At 34.4% G+C, this 23032-nt stretch overlaps 1 protein-coding gene across 5 annotated transcripts in view; it reads left to right on the plus strand.

Moving 5' to 3' along the window:
- Positions 1 to 23032, plus strand: part of klhdc8b (kelch domain containing 8B) — a 399584-nt gene that overhangs the window by 171573 nt on the left and 204979 nt on the right. The gene's annotated exons all lie outside the window — the stretch shown is intronic.

A 23032-nucleotide genomic window follows, 5' to 3' on the forward strand; every position in this document is an offset into this window, starting at 1 on the left:
TCCACGAACATATCCAAATGTCCATAAACATATCCAAATGTCCATGAACATATCCAAATGTCCACAAACATATCCAAATGTCCATAAACATATCCAAATGTCCACGAACATATCTAAATGTCCATGAACATATCCAAATGTCCATAAACATATCCAAATGTCCATAACCATTTTGAAATGTCCATAAACATATCCAAATGTCCACGAACATATCCAAATCTCCACAAACATATCCAAATGTCCATAAACATTTCTAAATATTCACGAACATATCCAAATGTCCATAAACATATCCAAATGTCCACGAACATAACCAAATGCCCACGAACATATCCAAATGTCCACGAGCATATCCAAATGTCGACAAACATATCCAAATGTCGACGAACATATCCAAATATCCATGAACATATCCAAATATCCATGGGCATATCCAAATATCCATTGGCATATCCAAATGTCCACAAACATATCCAAATGTCCATAAACATTTCGAAATATCCATGAAACTATCCAAATGTCCATAAACATTTTGACATGGCCACCAACTAATCCAAATGTCCATAAACATATCCAAATGTCAATGAACATATCCAAATGTCCATAACCATTTTGAAATGTCCATAAACATATCCAAATGTCCATGAACATATCCAAATGCCCACGAACATATCCAAATGTCCATAAACATATCCAAATGTCCACAAACATATCCAAAAGTCCATAAACATATCCAAATGTCCATGAACATATCCAAATGTCCATGAACATATCCAAATGTCCATAAACATATCCAAATGTCCATGAACATATCCAAATGTCCACGAACATATCCAAATGTCCATGAACATATCCAAATGTCCATAAACATATCCAAATGTCCACGAACATATCCAAATGCACACAAACATATCCAAATGTCCATGGGCATATCCAGATGTCGACAAACATATCCAAATGTCGACGAACATATCCAAAAGTCCATGAACATATCCAAATATGTACGGTCATATTAAAATGTTCACAAGTATATCCAAATGTCCAAGAACATATCCAAATGTCCATAAACATTTTGAAATAGCCACGAACATATCGAAATGTCCATGAACATATCCAAATATCCATGAACATATCCAAATATCCATGGGCATATCCAAATGTCCACAAACATATCCAAATGTGCATAAACATATCCAAATGTCCATAAACATTTTGAAATATCCATGAAACTATCCAAATGTCCATAAACATTTTGACATGGCCACCAACATATCCAAATGTCCATAAATATATCCAAATGTCCATGAACATATCCAAATGTCCATAAACATATCCAAATATCCATGAACATATCCAAATGTCCATGAACATTTCCAACTGTCCATGAACATTTCCAACTGTCCATAAACATTTCAAAATGGCCACGAACATATCCAAATGTCCACGAACATATATAAATGTCCATGAACATATCCAAATGTCCATAAACATATCCAAATATCCATGAACATATCCAAATGTCCATAACCATTTTGAAATGTCCATAAACATATCCAAATGTCTACAAACATATCCAAATGTCCACGAACATATCTAAATGTCCATGAACATATCCAAATGTCCATAAACATATCCAAATGTCCATAACCATTTTGAAATGTCCATAAACATATCCAAATGTCCACGAACATATCCAAATCTCCACAAACATATCCAAATGTCCATAAACATTTCTAAATATTCACGAACATATCCAAATGTCCATAAACATATCCAAATGTCCATGAACATATCCAAATGTCCACAAACATATCCAAATGTCCATAAACATATCCAAATGTCCACGAACATATCTAAATGTCCATGAACATATCCAAATGTCCATAAACATATCCAAATGTCCATAACCATTTTGAAATGTCCATAAACATATCCAAATGTCCACGAACATATCCAAATGTCCATAAACATATCCAAATGTCCATGAACATATCCAAATGTCCACAAACATATCCAAATGTCCATAAACATATCCAAATGTCCACGAACATATCTAAATGTCCATGAACATATCCAAATGTCCATAAACATATCCAAATGTCCATAACCATTTTGAAATGTCCATAAACATATCCAAATGTCCACGAACATATCCAAATCTCCACAAACATATCCAAATGTCCATAAACATTTCTAAATATTCACGAACATATCCAAATGTCCATAAACATATCCAAATGTCCACGAACATAACCAAATGCCCACGAACATATCCAAATGTCCACGAGCATATCCAAATGTCGACAGACATATCCAAATGTCGACGAACATATCCAAATATCCGTGAACATATCCAAATATCCATGGGCATATCCAAATATCCATTGGCATATCCAAATGTCCACAAACATATCCAAATGTCCATAAACATTTCGAAATATCCATGAAACTATCCAAATGTCCATAAACATTTTGACATGGCCACCAACTAATCCAAATGTCCATAAACATATCCAAATGTCAATGAACATATCCAAATGTCCATAACCATTTTGAAATGTCCATAAACATATCCAAATGTCCATGAACATATCCAAATGCCCACGAACATATCCAAATGTCCATAAACATATCCAAATGTCCACAAACATATCCAAAAGTCCATAAACATATCCAAATGTCCATGAACATATCCAAATGTCCATGAACATATCCAAATGTCCATAAACATATCCAAATGTCCATGAACATATCCAAATGTCCACGAACATATCCAAATGTCCATGAACATATCCAAATGTCCATAAACATATCCAAATGTCCATGAACATATCCAAATGTCCACGAACATATCCAAATGTCCACGAACATATCCAAATGCACACGAACATATCCAAATGTCCATGGGCATATCCAGATGTCGACAAACATATCCAAATGTCGACGAACATATCCAAAAGTCCATGAACATATCCAAATATGTACGGTCATATTAAAATGTTCACAAGTATATCCAAATGTCCAAGAACATATCCAAATGTCCATAAACATTTTGAAATAGCCACGAACATATCGAAATGTCCATGAACATATCCAAATATCCAAGAACATATCCAAATATCCATGGGCATATCCAAATGTCCACAAACATATCCAAATGTGCATAAACATATCCAAATGTCCATAAACATTTTGGAATATCCATGAAACTATCCAAATGTCCATAAACATTTTGACATGGCCACCAACATATCCAAATGTCCATAAATATATCCAAATGTCCATGAACATATCCAAATGTCCATAAACATATCCAAATATCCATGAACATATCCAAATGTCCATGAACATTTCCAACTGTCCATGAACATTTCCAACTGTCCATAAACATTTCAAAATGGCCACGAACATATCCAAATGTCCACGAACATATATAAATGTCCATGAACATATCCAAATGTCCATAAACATATCCAAATATCCATGAACATATCCAAATGTCCATAACCATTTTGAAATGTCCATAAACATATCCAAATGTCTACAAACATATCCAAATGTCCACGAACATATCTAAATGTCCATGAACATATCCAAATGTCCATAAACATATCCAAATGTCCATAACCATTTTGAAATGTCCATAAACATATCCAAATGTCCACGAACATATCCAAATCTCCACAAACATATCCAAATGTCCATAAACATTTCTAAATATTCACGAACATATCCAAATGTCCATAAACATATCCAAATGACCACGAACATAACCAAATGCCCACGAACATATCCAAATGTCCACGGGCATATCCAAATGTCGACAAACATATCCAAATGTCGACGAACATATCCAAATGTCCATGAACATATCCAAATGTGTACGGTCATATCAAAATGTTCACGAGTATATCCAAATGTCCAAGAACATATCCAAATGTCCATAAACATTTTGAAATAGCCAGAAACATATCCAAATGTCCATGAACATATCCAAATATCCATGAACATATCCAAATATCCATGGGCATATCCAAATATCCATGGGCATATCCAAATGTCCACAAACATATCCAAATGTCCATAAACATTTCGAAATATCCATGAAACTATCCAAATGTCCATAAACATTTTGACATGGCCACCAACATATCCAAATGTCCATGAACATATCCAAATGTCCATAACCATTTTGAAATGTCCATAAACATATCCAAATGTCCACGAACATATCCAAATGTCCATAAACATATCCAAATGTCCATGAACATATCCAAATGTCCACAAACATATCCAAATGTCCATAAACATATCCAAATGTCCACGAACATATCCAAATATCCACGAACGTATCCAAATGCACACGAACATATCCAACTGTCCATGAACATATCCAAATGTCCATGGGCATATCCAAATGTCGACGAACATAACCAAAAGTCCATGAACATATCCAAATGTGTACGGTCATATTAAAATGTTCACAAGTATATCCAAATGTCCAAGAACATATCCAAATGTCCATAAACATTTTGAAATAGCCACGAACATATCCAAATGTCCATGAACATTTCGAAATATCCATGAAACTATCCAAAAGTCCATAAACATTTTGACATGGCCTCCAACATATCCAAATGTCCATAAATATATCCAAATGTCCATGAACATATCCAAATGTCCATAAACATATCCAAATATCCATGAACATATCCAAATGTCCATGAACATTTCCAACTGTCCATGAACATTTCCAACTGTCCATAAACATTTCAAAATGGCCACGAACATATCCAAATGTCCACGAACATATATAAATGTCCATGAACATATCCAAATGTCCATGAACATATCCAAATGTCCATAACCATTTTGAAATGTCCATAAACATATCCAAATGTCTACAAACATATCCAAATGTCCACGAACATATCTAAATGTCCATGAACATATCCAAATGTCCATAAACATATCCAAATGTCCATAACCATTTTGAAATGTCCATAAACATATCCAAATGTCCACGAACATATCCAAATCTCCACAAACATATCCAAATGTCCATAAACATTTCTAAATATTCACGAACATATCCAAATGTCCATAAACATATCCAAATGTCCACGAACATAACCAAATGCCCACGAACATATCCAAATGTCCACGAGCATATCCAAATGTCGACAAACATATCCAAATGTCGACGAACATATCCAAATATCCATGAACATATCCAAATATCCATGGGCATATCCAAATATCCATTGGCATATCCAAATGTCCACAAACATATCCAAATGTCCATAAACATTTCGAAATATCCATGAAACTATCCAAATGTCCATAAACATTTTGACATGGCCACCAACATATCCAAATGTCCATAAACATATCCAAATGTCAATGAACATATCCAAATGTCCATAACCATTTTGAAATGTCCATAAACATATCCAAATGTCCACGAACATATCCAAATGCCCACGAACATTTCCAAATGTCCATAAACATATCCAAATGTCCATAAACATATCCAAATGTCAATGAACATATCCAAATGTCCATAACCATTTTGAAATGTCCATAAACATATCCAAATGTCCACGAACATATCCAAATGCCCACGAACATATCCAAATGTCCATAAACATATCCAAATGTCCATGAACATATCCAAATGTCCACAAACATATCCAAATGTCCATAAACATACCCAAATGTCCACGAACATATCCAAATGTCCATGGGCATATCCAAATGTCCATAAACATACCCAAATGTCCACAAACATATCCAAATGTCCATAAACATATCCAAATGCCCACGAACATATCCAAATGTCCACAAACATATCCAAATGTCCATAAACATACCCAAATGCACACGAACATATCCAAATGTCCATGGGCATATCCAAATGTCGACAAACATATCCAAATGTCGACGAACATATCCAAATGTCCAAGAACATATCCAAATGTCCATAAACATTTTGAAATAGCCTCGAACATATCCAAATGTCCATGAACATATCCAAATGTCCATGAACATTTCCAACTGTCCATGAACATTTCCAACTGTCCATAAACATTTCAAAATGGCCACGAACATATCCAAATGTCCACGAACATATCTAAATGTCCATGAACATATCCAAATGTCCATAAACATATCCAAATGTCCATGAACATATCCAAATGTCCATAACCATTTTGAAATGTCCATAAACATATCCAAATGTCCACGAACATATCCAAATGTCCACAAACATATCCAAATGTCCATAAACATTTCTAAATATTCACGATCATATCCAAATGTCCATAAACATATCCAAATGTCCACGAACATAACCAAATGCCCACGAACATATCCAAATGTCCACGGGCATATCCAAATGTCGACAAAAATATCCAAATGTCGACGAACATATCCAAATGTCCATGAACATATCCAAATGTGTACGGTCATATCAAAATGTTCACGAGTATATCCAAATGTCCAAGAACATATCCAAATGTCCATAAACATTTTGAAATAGCCAGAAACATATCCAAATGTCCATGAACATATCCAAATATCCATGAACATATCCAAATATCCATGGGCATATCCAAATATCCACGGGCATATCCAAATGTCCACAAACATATCCAAATGTGCATAAAAATATCCAAATGTCCATAAACATTTCGAAATATCCATGAAACTATCCAAATGTCCATAAACATTTTGACATGGCCACCGACATATCCAAATGTCCATAAACATATCCAAATGTCCATGAACATATCCAAATGTCCATAACCTTTTGAAATGTCCATAAACATATCCAAATGTCCACGAACATATCCAAATGTCCATAAACATATCCAAATGTCCATGAACATATCCAAATGTCCACAAACATATCCAAATGTCCATAAACATATCCAAATGTCCACGAACATATCCAAATGTCCACGAACGTATCCAAATGCACACGAACATATCCAAATGTCCATGAACATATCCAAATGTCCATGGGCATATCCAAATGTCGACAAACATATCCAAATGTCGACGAACATATCCAAAAGTCCATGAACATATCCAAATGTGTACGGTCATATTAAAATGTTCACAAGTATATCCAAATGTCCAAGAACATATCCAAATATCCATAAACATTTTGAAATAGCCACGAACATATCCAAATGTCCATGAACATTTCGAAATATCCATGAAACTATCCAAAAGTCCATAAACATTTTGACATGGCCACCAACATATCCAAATGTCCATAAATATATCCAAATGTCCATGAACATATCCAAATGTCCATAAACATATCCAAATATCCATGAACATATCCAAATGTCCATGAACATTTCCAACTGTCCATGAACATTTCCAACTGTCCATAAACATTTCAAAATGGCCACGAACATATCCAAATGTCCACGAACATATATAAATGTCCATGAACATATCCAAATGTCCATGAACATATCCAAATGTCCATAACCATTTTGAAATGTCCATAAACATATCCAAATGTCTACAAACATATCCAAATGTCCACGAACATATCTAAATGTCCATGAACATATCCAAATGTCCATAAACATATCCAAATGTCCATAACCATTTTGAAATGTCCATAAACATATCCAAATGTCCACGAACGTATCCAAATCTCCACAAACATATCCAAATGTCCATAAACATTTCTAAATATTCACGAACATATCCAAATGTCCATAAACATATCCAAATGTCCACGAACATAACCAAATGCCCACGAACATATCCAAATGTCCACGAGCATATCCAAATGTCGACAAACATATCCAAATGTCGACGAACATATCCAAATATCCATGAACATATCCAAATATCCATGGGCATATCCAAATATCCATTGGCATATCCAAATGTCCACAAACATATCCAAATGTCCATAAACATTTCGAAATATCCATGAAACTATCCAAATGTCCATAAACATATTGACATGGCCACCAACATATCCAAATGTCCATAAACATATCCAAATGTCAATGAACATATCCAAATGTCCATAACCATTTTGAAATGTCCATAAACATATCCAAATGTCCATGAACATATCCAAATGCCCACGAACATATCCAAATGTCCATAAACATATCCAAATGTCCACAAACATATCCAAATGTCCATAAACATATCCAAATGTCCATGAACATATCCAAATGTCCATGAACATATCCAAATGTCCATAAACATATCCAAATGTCCATGAACATATCCAAATGTCCACGAACATATCCAAATGTCCATGAACATATCCAAATGTCCACGAACATATCCAAATGTCCATAAACATATCCAAATGTCCACGAACATATCCAAATGCACACGAACATATCCAAATGTCCATGGGCATATCCAGATGTCGACAAACATATCCAAATGTCGACGAACATATCCAAAAGTCCATGAACATATCCATATATGTACGGTCATATTAAAATGTTCACAAGTATATCCAAATGTCCAAGAACATATCCAAATGTCCATAAACATTTTGAAATAGCCACGAACATATCGAAATGTCCATGAACATATCCAAATATCCATGAACGTATCCAAATATCCATGGGCATATCCAAATGTCCACAAACATATCCAAATGTGCATAAACATATCCAAATGTCCATAAACATTTTGAAATATCCATGAAACTATCCAAATGTCCATAAACATTTTGACATGGCCACCAACATATCCAAATGTCCATAAATATATCCAAATGTCCATGAACATATCCAAATGTCCATAAACATATCCAAATATCCATGAACATATCCAAATGTCCATGAACATTTCCAACTGTCCATGAACATTTCCAACTGTCCATAAACATTTCAAAATGGCCACGAACATATCCAAATGTCCACGAACATATATAAATGTCCATGAACATATCCAAATGTCCATAAACATATCCAAATATCCATGAACATATCCAAATGTCCATAACCATTTTGAAATGTCCATAAACATATCCAAATGTCTACAAACATATCCAAATGTCCACGAACATATCTAAATGTCCATGAACATATCCAAATGTCCATAAACATATCCAAATGTCCATAACCATTTTGAAATGTCCATAAACATATCCAAATGTCCACGAACATATCCAAATCTCCACAAACATATCCAAATGTCCATAAACATTTCTAAATATTCACGAACATATCCAAATGTCCATAAACATATCCAAATGTCCACGAACATAACCAAATGCCCACGAACATATCCAAATGTCCACGGGCATATCCAAATGTCGACAAACATATCCAAATGTCGACGAACATATCCAAATGTCGACGAACATATCCAAATGTCCATGAACATATCCAAATGTGTACGGTCATATCAAAATGTTCACGAGTATATCCAAATGTCCAAGAACATATCCAAATGTCCATAAACATTTTGAAATAGCCAGAAACATATCCAAATGTCCATGAACATATCCAAATATCCATGAACATATCCAAATATCCATGGGCATATCCAAATATCCATGGGCATATCCAAATGTCCACAAACATATCCAAATGTCCATAAACATTTCGAAATATCCATGAAACTATCCAAATGTCCATAAACATTTTGACATGGCCACCAACATATCCAAATGTCCATGAACATATCCAAATGTCCATAACCATTTTGAAATGTCCATAAACATATCCAAATGTCCACGAACATATCCAAATGTCCATAAACATATCCAAATGTCCATGAACATATCCAAATGTCCACAAACATATCCAAATGTCCATAAACATATCCAAATGTCCACGAACATATCCAAATATCCACGAACGTATCCAAATGCACACGAACATATCCAAATGTCCATGAACATATCCAAATGTCCATGGGCATATCCAAATGTCGACGAACATAACCAAAAGTCCATGAACATATCCAAATGTGTACGGTCATATTAAAATGTTCACAAGTATATCCAAATGTCCAAGAACATATCCAAATGTCCATAAACATTTTGAAATAGCCACGAACATATCCAAATGTCCATGAACATTTCGAAATATCCATGAAACTATCCAAAAGTCCATAAACATTTTGACATGGCCACCAACATATCCAAATGTCCATAAATATATCCAAATGTCCATGAACATATCCAAATGTTCATAAACATATCCAAATATCCATGAACATATCCAAATGTCCATGAACATTTCCAACTGTCCATGAACATTTCCAACTGTCCATAAACATTTCAAAATGGCCACGAACATATCCAAATGTCCACGAACATATATAAATGTCCATGAACATATCCAAATGTCCATGAACATATCCAAATGTCCATAACCATTTTGAAATGTCCATAAACATATCCAAATGTCTACAAACATATCCAAATGTCCATGAACATATCTAAATGTCCATGAACATATCCAAATGTCCATAAACATATCCAAATGTCCATAACCATTTTGAAATGTCCATAAACATATCCAAATGTCCACGAACATATCCAAATCTCCACAAACATATCCAAATGTCCATAAACATTTCTAAATATTCACGAACATATCCAAATGTCCATAAACATATCCAAATGTCCACGAACATAACCAAATGCCCACGAACATATCCAAATGTCCACGGGCATATCCAAATGTCGACAAACATATCCAAATGTCCATGAACATATCCAAATGTGTACGGTCATATCAAAATGTTCACGAATATATCCAAATGTCCAAGAACATATCCAAATGTCCATAAACATTTTGAAATAGCCAGAAACATATCCAAATGTCCATGAACATATCCAAATATCCATGAACATATCCAAATATCCATGGGCATATCCAAATATCCATGGGCATATCCAAATGTCCACAAACATATCCAAATGTCCATAAACATTTCGAAATATCCATGAAACTATCCAAATGTCCATAAACATTTTGACATGGCCACCAACATATCCAAATGTCCATGAACATATCCAAATGTCCATAACCATTTTGAAATGTCCATAAACATATCCAAATGTCCACGAACATATCCAAATGTCCATAAACATATCCAAATGTCCATGAACATATCCAAATGTCCACAAACATATCCAAATGTCCATAAACATATCGAAATGTCCACGAACATATCCAAATATCCACGAACGTATCCAAATGCACACGAACATATCCAAATGTCCATGAACATATCCAAATGTCCATGGGCATATCCAAATGTCCATGGGCATATCCAAATGTCGACGAACATAACCAAAATTCCATGAACATATCCAAATGTGTACGGTCATATTAAAATGTTCACAAGTATATCCAAATGTCCAAGAACATATCCAAATGTCCATAAACATTTTGAAATAGCCACGAACATATCCAAATGTCCATGAACATTTCGAAATATCCATGAAACTATCCAAAAGTCCATAAACATTTTGACATGGCCACCAACATATCCAAATGTCCATAAATATATCCAAATGTCCATGAACATATCCAAATGTCCATAAACATATCCAAATATCCATGAACATATCCAAATGTCCATGAACATTTCCAACTGTCCATGAACATTTCCAACTGTCCATAAACATTTCAAAATGGCCACGAACATATCCAAATGTCCACGAACATATATAAATGTCCATGAACATATCCAAATGTCCATGAACATATCCAAATGTCCATAACCATTTTGAAATGTCCATAAACATATCCAAATGTCTACAAACATATCCAAATGTCCACGAACATATCTAAATGTCCATGAAAATATCCAAATGTCCATAAACATATCCAAATGTCCATAACCATTTTGAAATGTCCATAAACATATCCAAATGTCCACGAACATATCCAAATCTCCACAAACATATCCAAATGTCCATAAACATTTCTAAATATTCACGAACATATCCAAATGTCCATAAACATATCCAAATGTCCACGAACATAACCAAATGCCCACGAACATATCCAAATGTCCACGAGCATATCCAAATGTCGACAAACATATCCAAATGTCGACGAACATATCCAAATATCCATGAACATATCCAAATATCCATGGGCATATCCAAATATCCATTGGCATATCCAAATGTCCACAAACATATCCAAATGTCCATAAACATTTCGAAATATCCATGAAACTATCCAAATGTCCATAAACATTTTGACATGGCCACCAACATATCCAAATGTCCATAAACATATCCAAATGTCAATGAACATATCCAAATGTCCATAACCATTTTGAAATGTCCATAAACATATCCAAATGTCCACGAACATATCCAAATGCCCACGAAAATATCCAAATGTCCATAAACATATCCAAATGTCCATAAACATATCCAAATGTCAATGAACATATCCAAATGTCCATAACCATTTTGAAATGTCCATAAACATATCCAAATGTCCACGAACATATCCAAATGCCCACGAACATATCCAAATGTCCATAAACATATCCAAATGTCCATGAACATATCCAAATGTCCACAAACATATCCAAATGTCCATAAACATACCCAAATGTCCACGAACATATCCAGATGTCCACGAACGATTCCAAATGCACACGAACATATCCAAATGTCCATGGGCATATCCAAATGTCGACAAACATATCCAAATGTCGACGAACATATCCAAATGTCCAAGAACATATCCAAATGTCCATAAACATTTTGAAATAGCCTACGAACATATCCAAATGTCCATGAACATATCCAAATGTCCATGAACATTTCCAACTGTCCATGAACATTTCCAACTGTCCATAAACATTTCAAAATGGCCACGAACATATCCAAATGTCCACGAACATATCTAAATGTCCATGAACATATCCAAATGTCCATAAACATATCCAAATGTCCATGAACATATCCAAATGTCCATAACCATTTTGAAATGTCCATAAACATACCCAAATGTCCACGAACATATCCAAATGTCCACAAACATATCCAAATGTCCATAAACATTTCTAAATATTCACGATCATATCCAAATGTCCATAAACATATCCAAATGTCCACGAACATAACCAAATGCCCACGAACATATCCAAATGTCCACGGGCATATCCAAATGTCGACAAAAATATCCAAATGTCGACGAACATATCCAAATGTCCATGAACATATCCAAATGTGTACGGTCATATCAAAATGTTCACGAGTATATCCAAATGTCCAAGAACATATCCAAATGTCCATAAACATTTTGAAATAGCCAGAAACATATCCAAATGTCCATGAACATATCCAAATATCCATGAACATATCCAAATATTCATGGGCATATCCAAATATCCACGGGCATATCCAAATGTCCACAAACATATCCAAATGTGCATAAAAATATCCAAATGTCCATAAACATTTCGAAATATCCATGAAACTATCCAAATGTCCATAAACATTTTGACATGGCCACCGACATATCCAAATGTCCATAAACATATCCAAATGTCCATGAACATATCCAAATGTCCATAAACATTTTGAAATGTCCATAAACATATCCAAATGTCCACGAACATATCCAAATGTCCATAAACATATCCAAATGTCCATGAACATATCCAAATGTCCACAAACATATCCAAATGTCCATAAACATATCCAAATGTCCATGAACATATCCAAATGTCCACAAACATATCCAAATGTCCATAAACATATCCAAATGTCCACGAACATATCCAAATGTCCACGAACATATCCAAATGTCCACGAACGTATCCAAATGCACACGAACATATCCAAATGTCCATGAACATATCCAAATGTCCACAAACATATCCAAATGTCCATAAACATATCCAAATGTCCATCAACATATCCAAATGTCCACAAACATATCCAAATGTCCATAAACATATCCAAATGTCCATGAACATATCCAAATGTCCATAACCATTTTGAAATGTCCATAAACATATCCAAATGTCCACGAACATATCCAAATGTCCATAAACATATCCAAATGACCATCAACATATTCAAATGCTCACGAACATATCCAAATGTCCATAAACATATCCAAATGTCCATGAACATATCCAAATGTCCACAAACATATCCAATGTCCATAAACATATCCAAATGTCCAGGAACGTATCCAAATGCACACGAACATATCCAAATGTCCACAAACATATCCAAATGTCCATAAACATATCCAAATGTCCATGAACATATTCAAATGCTCACGAACATATCCAAATGTCCATAAACATATCCAAATGTCCATGAACATATCCAAATGTCCACAAACATATCCAATGTCCATAAACATATCCAAATGTCCACGAACGTATCCAAATGCACACGAACATATCCAAATGTCCACAAACATATCCAAATGTCCATAAACATATCCAAATGTCCATGAACATATCCAAATGTCCACAAACATATCCAAATGTCCATAAACATATCCAAATGTCCACGAACATATCCAAATGTCCACGAACATATCCAAATGTCCACGAACGTATCCAAATGCACACGAACATATCCAAATGTCCATGAACATATCCAAATGTCCACAAACATATCCAAATGTCCATAAACATATCCAAATGTCCATCAACATATCCAAATGTCCACAAACATATCCAAATGTCCATAAACATATCCAAATGTCCATGAACATATCCAAATGTCCATAACCATTTTGAAATGTCCATAAACATATCCAAATGTCCACGAACATATCCAAATGTCCATAAACATATCCAAATGACCATCAACATATTCAAATGCTCACGAACATATCCAAATGTCCATAAACATATCCAAATGTCCATGAACATATCCAAATGTCCACAAACATATCCAATGTCCATAAACATATCCAAATGTCCACGAACGTATCCAAATGCACACGAACATATCCAAATGTCCATGGGCATATCCAAATGTCGACAAACATATCCAAATGTCGACGAACATATCCAAAAGTCCATGAACATATCCAAATGTCGACGAACATATCCAAAAGTCCATGAACATATCCAAATGTCCAGAAACATTTCTAAATGTCCAAGAACATATCCAAATGTCCACGATCATATCGAAATATCCATGAGCATAACCAAATGTCCATAAACATATCCAAATGTCAATGAACATATCCAAATGTCCACAAACATTTCCAAATGTCCATAAACATATCCAAATATCCATAAACATCTCCAAATGTCCATGAACATATCCAAATGTCCATGAACATTTCCAACTGTCCATAAACATTTCAAAATGGCCACGAACATATCCAAATGTCCACGAACATATATAAATGTCCATGAACATATCCAAATGTCCATAAACATATCCAAATGTCCATGAACATATCCAAATGTCCATAACCATTTTGAAATGTCCATAAACATATCCAAATGTCTACAAACATATCCAAATGTCCACGAACATATCTAAATGTCCATGAACATATCCAAATGTCCATAAACATATCCAAATGTCCATAACCATTTTGAAATGTCCATAAACATATCCAAATGTCCACGAACATATCCAAATCTCCACAAACCTATCCAAATGTCCATAAACATTTCTAAATATTCACGAACATATCCAAATGTCCATAAACATATCCAAATGTCCACGAACATAACCAAATGCCCACGAACATATCCAAATGTCCACGGGCATATCCAAATGTCGACAAACATATCCAAATGTCAACGAACATATCCAAATATCCATGAACATATCCAAATGTGTACGGTCATATCAAAATGTTCACGAGTATATCCAAATGTCCAAGAACATATCCAAATGTCCATAAACATTTTGAAATAGCCAGAAACATATCCAAATGTCCATGAACATATCCAAATATCCATGAACATATCCAAATATCCATGGGCATATCCAAATATCCATGGGCATATCCAAATGTCCACAAACATATCCAAATGTCCATAAACATTTCGAAATATCCATGAAACTATCCAAATGTCCATAAACATTTTGACATGGCCACCAACATATCCAAATGTCCATGAACATATCCAAATGTCCATAACCATTTTGAAATGTCCATAAACATATCCAAATGTCCACGAACATATCCAAATGTCCATAAACATATCCAAATGTCCATAAACATATCCAAATGTCCATGAACATATCCAAATGTCCACAAACATATCCAAATGTCCATGAACATATCCAAATGCCCACGAACATATCCAAATGTCCACGAACATATCCAAATGTCCATAAACATATCCAAATGTCCATAAACATATCCAAATGTCCATGAACATATCCAAATGTCCACAAACATATCCAAATGTCCATGAACATATCCAAATGCCCACGAACATATCCAAATGTCCACAAACATATCCAAATGTCCATAAACATATCCAAATGTCCATGAACATATCCAAATGCCCACGAACATATCCCAATGTCCATAAACATATCCAAATATCCATGGGCATATCCAAATGTCCACAAACATATCCAAATGTGCATAAACATATCCAAATGTCCATAAACATTTCGAAATATCCATGAAACTATCCAAAAGTCCATAAACATTTTGACATGGCCACCAACATATCCAAATGTCCATAAATATATCCCAATGTCCATGAACGTATCCAAATGTCCATAAACATATCCAAATATCCATGAACATATCCAAATGTCCATGAACATTTCCAACTGTCCATGAACATTTCCAACTGTCCATAAACATTTCAAAATGGCCACGAACATATCCAAATGTCCACGAACATATATAAATGTCCATGAACATATCCAAATGTCCATAAACATATCCAAATGTCCATGAACATATCCAAATCTCCATAACCATTTTGAAATGTCCATAAACATATCCAAATGTCCACAAACATATCCAAATGACCACGAACATATCCAAATCTCCACAAACATATCCAAATGTCCATAAACATTTCTAAATATTCACGAACATATCCAAATGTCCATAAACATATCCAAATGTCCACGAACATAACCAAATGCCCACGAACATATCCAAATGTCCACGAGCATATCCAAATGTCGACAAACATATCCAAATGTCGACGAACATATCCAAATATCCATGAACATATCCAAATATCCATGGGCATATCCAAATATCCATTGGCATATCCAAATGTCCACAAACATATCCAAATGTCCATAAACATTTCGAAATATCCATGAAACTATCCAAATGTCCATAAACATTTTGACATGGCCACCAACATATCCAAATGTCCATAAACATATCCAAATGTCAATGAACATATCCAAACGTCCATAATCATTTTGAAATGTCCATAAACATATCCAAACGTCCATAACCATTTTGAAATGTCCATAAACATATCCAAATGTCCACAAACATATCCAAATGTCCATAAACATTTCTAAATATTCACGAACATATCCAAATGTCCATAAACATATCCAAATGTCCACGAACATAACCAAATGCCCACGAACATATCCAAATGTCCACGGGCATATCCAAATGTCGACAAAAATATCCAAATGTCGACGAACATATCCAAATGTCCATGAACATATCCAAATGTGTACGGTCATTTCAAAATGTTCACGAGTATATCCAAATGTCCAAGAACATATCCAAATGTCCATAAACATTTTGAAATAGCCAGAAACATATCCAAATGTCCATGAACATATCCAAATATCCATGAACATATCCAAATATTCATGGGCATATCCAAATATCCACGGGCATATCCAAATGTCCACAAACATATCCAAATGTGCATAAACATATCCAAATGTCCATAAACATTTCGAAATATCCATGAAACTATCCAAATGTCCATAAACATTTTGACATGGCCACCGACATATCCAAATGTCCATAAACATATCCAAATGTCCATGAACATATCCAAATGTCCATAACCATTTTGAAATGTCCATAAACATATCCAAATGTCCACGAACATATCCAAATGTCCATAAACATATCCAAATGTCCATGAACATAACCAAATGTCCACAAACATATCCAAATGTCCATAAACATATCCAAATGTCCATGAACATATCCAAATGTCCACAAACATATCCAAATGTCCATAAACATATCCAAATGTCCACGAACATATCCAAATGTCCACGAACGTATCCAAATGCACACGAACATATCCAAATGTCCATGAACATATCCAAATGTCCACAAACATATCCAAATGTCCATAAACATATCCAAATGTCCATAAACATATCCAAATGTCCATCAACATATCCAAATGTCCACAAACATATCCAAATGTCCATAAACATATCCAAATGTCCATGAACATATCCAAATGTCCATAACCATTTTGAAATGTCCATAAACATATCCAAATGTCCACGAACATATCCAAATGTCCATAAACATATCCAAATGACCATCAACATATTCAAATGCTAACGAACATATCCAAATGTCCATAAACATATCCAAATGTCCATGAACATATCCAAATGTCCACAAACATATCCAATGTCCATAAACATATCCAAATGTCCACGAACGTATCCAAATGCACACGAACATATCCAAATGTCCATGGGCATATCCAAATGTCGACCAGCATATCCAAATGTCGACGAACATATCCAAAAGTCCATGAACATATCCAAATGTCGACGAACATATCCAAAAGTCCATGAACATATCCAAATGTCCATAAACATTTCTAAATGTCCAAGAACATATCCAAATGTCCACGATCATATCGAAATATCCATGAACATAACCAAATGGCCATAAACATATCCAAATGTCCATGAACATTTCCAACTGTCCATAAACATTTCAAAATGGCCACGAACATATCCAAATGTCCACGAACATATATAAATGTCCATGAACATATCCAAATGTCCATAAACATATCCAAATGTCCATGAACATATCCAAATGTCCATAACCATTTTGAAATGTCCATAAACATATCCAAATGTCTACAAACATATCCAAATGTCCACAAACATATCCAAATGTCCATAAACATATCCAAATGTCCATAACCATTTTGAAATGTCCATAAACATATCCAAATGTCCACGAACATATCCAAATCTCCACAAACATATCCAAATGTCCATAAACATTTCTAAATATTCACGAACATATCCAAATGTCCATAAACATATCCAAATGTCCACGAACATAACCAAATGCCCACGAACATATCCAAATGTCCACGAGCATATCCAAATGTCGACAAACATATCCAAATGTCGACGAACATATCCAAATATCCATGAACATATCCAAATATCCATGGGCATATCCAAATATCCATTGGCATATCCAAATGTCCACAAACATAACCAAATGTCCAAGAACATATCCAAATGTCCATAAACATTTTGAAATAGCCAGAAACATATCCAAATGTCCATGAACATATCCAAATATCCATGAACATATCCAAATATCCATGGGCATATCCAAATATCCACGGGCATATCCAAATGTCCACAAACATATCCAAATGTGCATAAAAATATCCAAATGTCCATAAACATTTCGAAATATCCATGAAACTATCCAAATGTCCATAAACATTTTGACATGGCCACCAACATATCCAAATGTCCATAAATATATCCAAATGTCAATGAACATATCCAAACGTCCATAACCATTTTGAAATGTCCATAAACATATCCAAACGTCCATAACCATTTTGAAATGTCCATAAACATATCCAAATGTCCACAAACATATCCAAATGTCCATAAACATTTCTAAATATTCACGAAAATATCCAAATGTCCATAAACATATCCAAATGTCCACGAACATAACCAAATGCCCACGAACATATCCAAATGTCCACGGGCATATCCAAATGTCGACAAAAATATCCAAATGTCGACGAACATATCCAAATGTCCATGAACATATCCAAATGTCCATAACCATTTTGAAATGTCCATAAACATATCCAAATCTCCACAAACATATCCAAATGTCCATAAACATTTCTAAATATTCACGAACATATCCAAATGTCCATAAACATATCCAAATGTCCACGAACATAACCAAATGCCCACGAACATATCCAAATGTCCACGAGCATATCCAAATGTCGACAAACATATCCAAATGTCGACGAACATATCCAAATATCCATGAACATATCCAAATATCCATGGGCATATCCAAATATCCATTGGCATATCCAAATGTCCACAAACATATCCAAATGTCCATAAACATTTCGAAATATCCATGAAACTATCCAAATGTCCATAAACATTTTGACATGGCCACCAACATATCCAAATGTCCATAAACATATCCAAATGTCAATGAACATATCCAAACGTCCATAACCATTTTGAAATGTCCATAAACATATCCAAACGTCCATAACCATTTTGAAGTGTCCATAAACATATCCAAATGTCCACAAACATATCCAAATGTCCATAAACATTTCTAAATATTCACGAACATATCCAAATGTCCATAAACATATCCAAATGTCCACGAACATAACCAAATGCCCACGAACATATCCAAATGTCCACGGGCATATCCAAATGTCGACAAAAATATCCAAATATCGACGAACATATCCAAATGTCCATGAACATATCCAAATGTGTACGGTCATATCAAAATGTTCACGAGTATATCCAAATGTCCAAGAACATATCCAAATGTCCATAAACATTTTGAAATAGCCAGAAACATATCCAAATGTCCATGAACATATCCAAATATCCATGAACATATCCAAATATCCATGGGCATATCCAAATATCCACGGGCATATCCAAATGTCCACAAACATATCCAAATGTGCATAAAAATATCCAAATGTCCATAAACATTTCGAAATATCCATGAAACTATCCAAATGTCCATAAACATTTTGACATGGCCACCGACATATCCAAATGTCCATAAACATATCCAAATGTCCATGAACATATCCAAATGTCCATAACCATTTTGAAATGTCCATAAACATATCCAAATGTCCACGAACATATCCAAATGTCCATAAACATATCCAAATGTCCATGAACATATCCAAATGTCCACAAACATATCCAAATGTCCATAAACATATCCAAATGTCCATGAACATATCCAAATGTCCACAAACATATCCAAATGTCCATAAACATATCCAAATGTCCACGAACATATCCAAATGTCCACGAACGTATCCAAATGCACACGAACATATCCAAATGTCCATAAACATATCCAAATGTCCACAAACATATCCAAATGTCCATAAACATATCCAAATGTCCATAAACATATCCAAATGTCCATCAACATATCCAAATGTCCACAAACATATCCAAATGTCCATAAACATATCCAAATGTCCATGAACATATCCAAATGTCCATAACCATTTTGAAATGTCCATAAACATATCCAAATGTCCACGAACATATCCAAATGTCCATAAACATATCCAAATGACCATCAACATATTCAAATGCTAACGAACATATCCAAATGTCCATAAACATATCCAAATGTCCATGAACATATCCAAATGTCCACAAACATATCCAATGTCCATAAACATATCCAAATGTCCACGAACGTATCCAAATGCACAAGAACATATCCAAATGTCCATGGGCATATCCAAATGTCGACCAGCATATCCAAATGTCGACGAACATATCCAAAAGTCCATGAACATATCCAAATGTCGACGAACATATCCAAAAGTCCATGAACATATCCAAATGTCCATAAACATTTCTAAATGTCCAAGAACATATCCAAATGTCCACGATCATATCGAAATATCCATGAACATAACCAAATGTCCATAAACATATCCAAATGTCCATGAACATTTCCAACTGTCCATAAACATTTCAAAATGGCCACGAACATATCCAAATGTCCACGAACATATATAAATGTCCATGAACATATCCAAATGTACATAAACATATCCAAATGTCCATGAACATATCCAAATGTCCATAACCATTTTGAAATGTCCATAAACATATCCAAATGTCTACAAACATATCCAAATGTCCACAAACATATCCAAATGTCCATAAACATATCCAAATGTCCATAACCATTTTGAAATGTCCATAAACATATCCAAATGTCCACGAACATATCCAAATCTCCACAAACATATCCAAATGTCCATAAACATTTCTAAATATTCACGAACATATCCAAATGTCCATAAACATATCCAAATGTCCACGAACATAACCAAATGCCCACGAACATATCCAAATGTCCACGAGCATATCCAAATGTCGACAAACATATCCAAATGTCGACGAACATATCCAAATATCCATGAACATATCCAAATATCCATGGGCATACCCAAATATCCATTGGCATATCCAAATGTCCACAAACATAACCAAATGTCCAAGAACATATCCAAATGTCCATAAACATTTTGAAATAGCCAGAAACATATCCAAATGTCCATGAACATATCCAAATATCCATGAACATATCCAAATATCCATGGGCATATCCAAATATCCACGGGCATATCCAAATGTCCACAAACATATCCAAATGTGCATAAAAATATCCAAATGTCCATAAACATTTCGAAATATCCATGAAACTATCCAAATGTCCATAAACATTTTGACATGGCCACCAACATATCCAAATGTCCATAAATATATCCAAATGTCAATGAACATATCCAAACGTCCATAACCATTTTGAAATGTCCATAAACATATCCAAACGTCCATAACCATTTTGAAATGTCCATAAACATATCCAAATGTCCACAAACATATCCAAATGTCCATAAACATTTCTAAATATTCACGAAAATATCCAAATGTCCATAAACATATCCAAATGTCCACGAACATAACCAAATGCCCACGAACATATCCAAATGTCGACAAAAATATCCAAATGTCGACGAACATATCCAA

This window comes from Hemitrygon akajei, chromosome 19, assembly GCF_048418815.1.
Source record: "Hemitrygon akajei chromosome 19, sHemAka1.3, whole genome shotgun sequence".
Classification (NCBI taxonomy): domain Eukaryota; kingdom Metazoa; phylum Chordata; class Chondrichthyes; order Myliobatiformes; family Dasyatidae; genus Hemitrygon; species Hemitrygon akajei.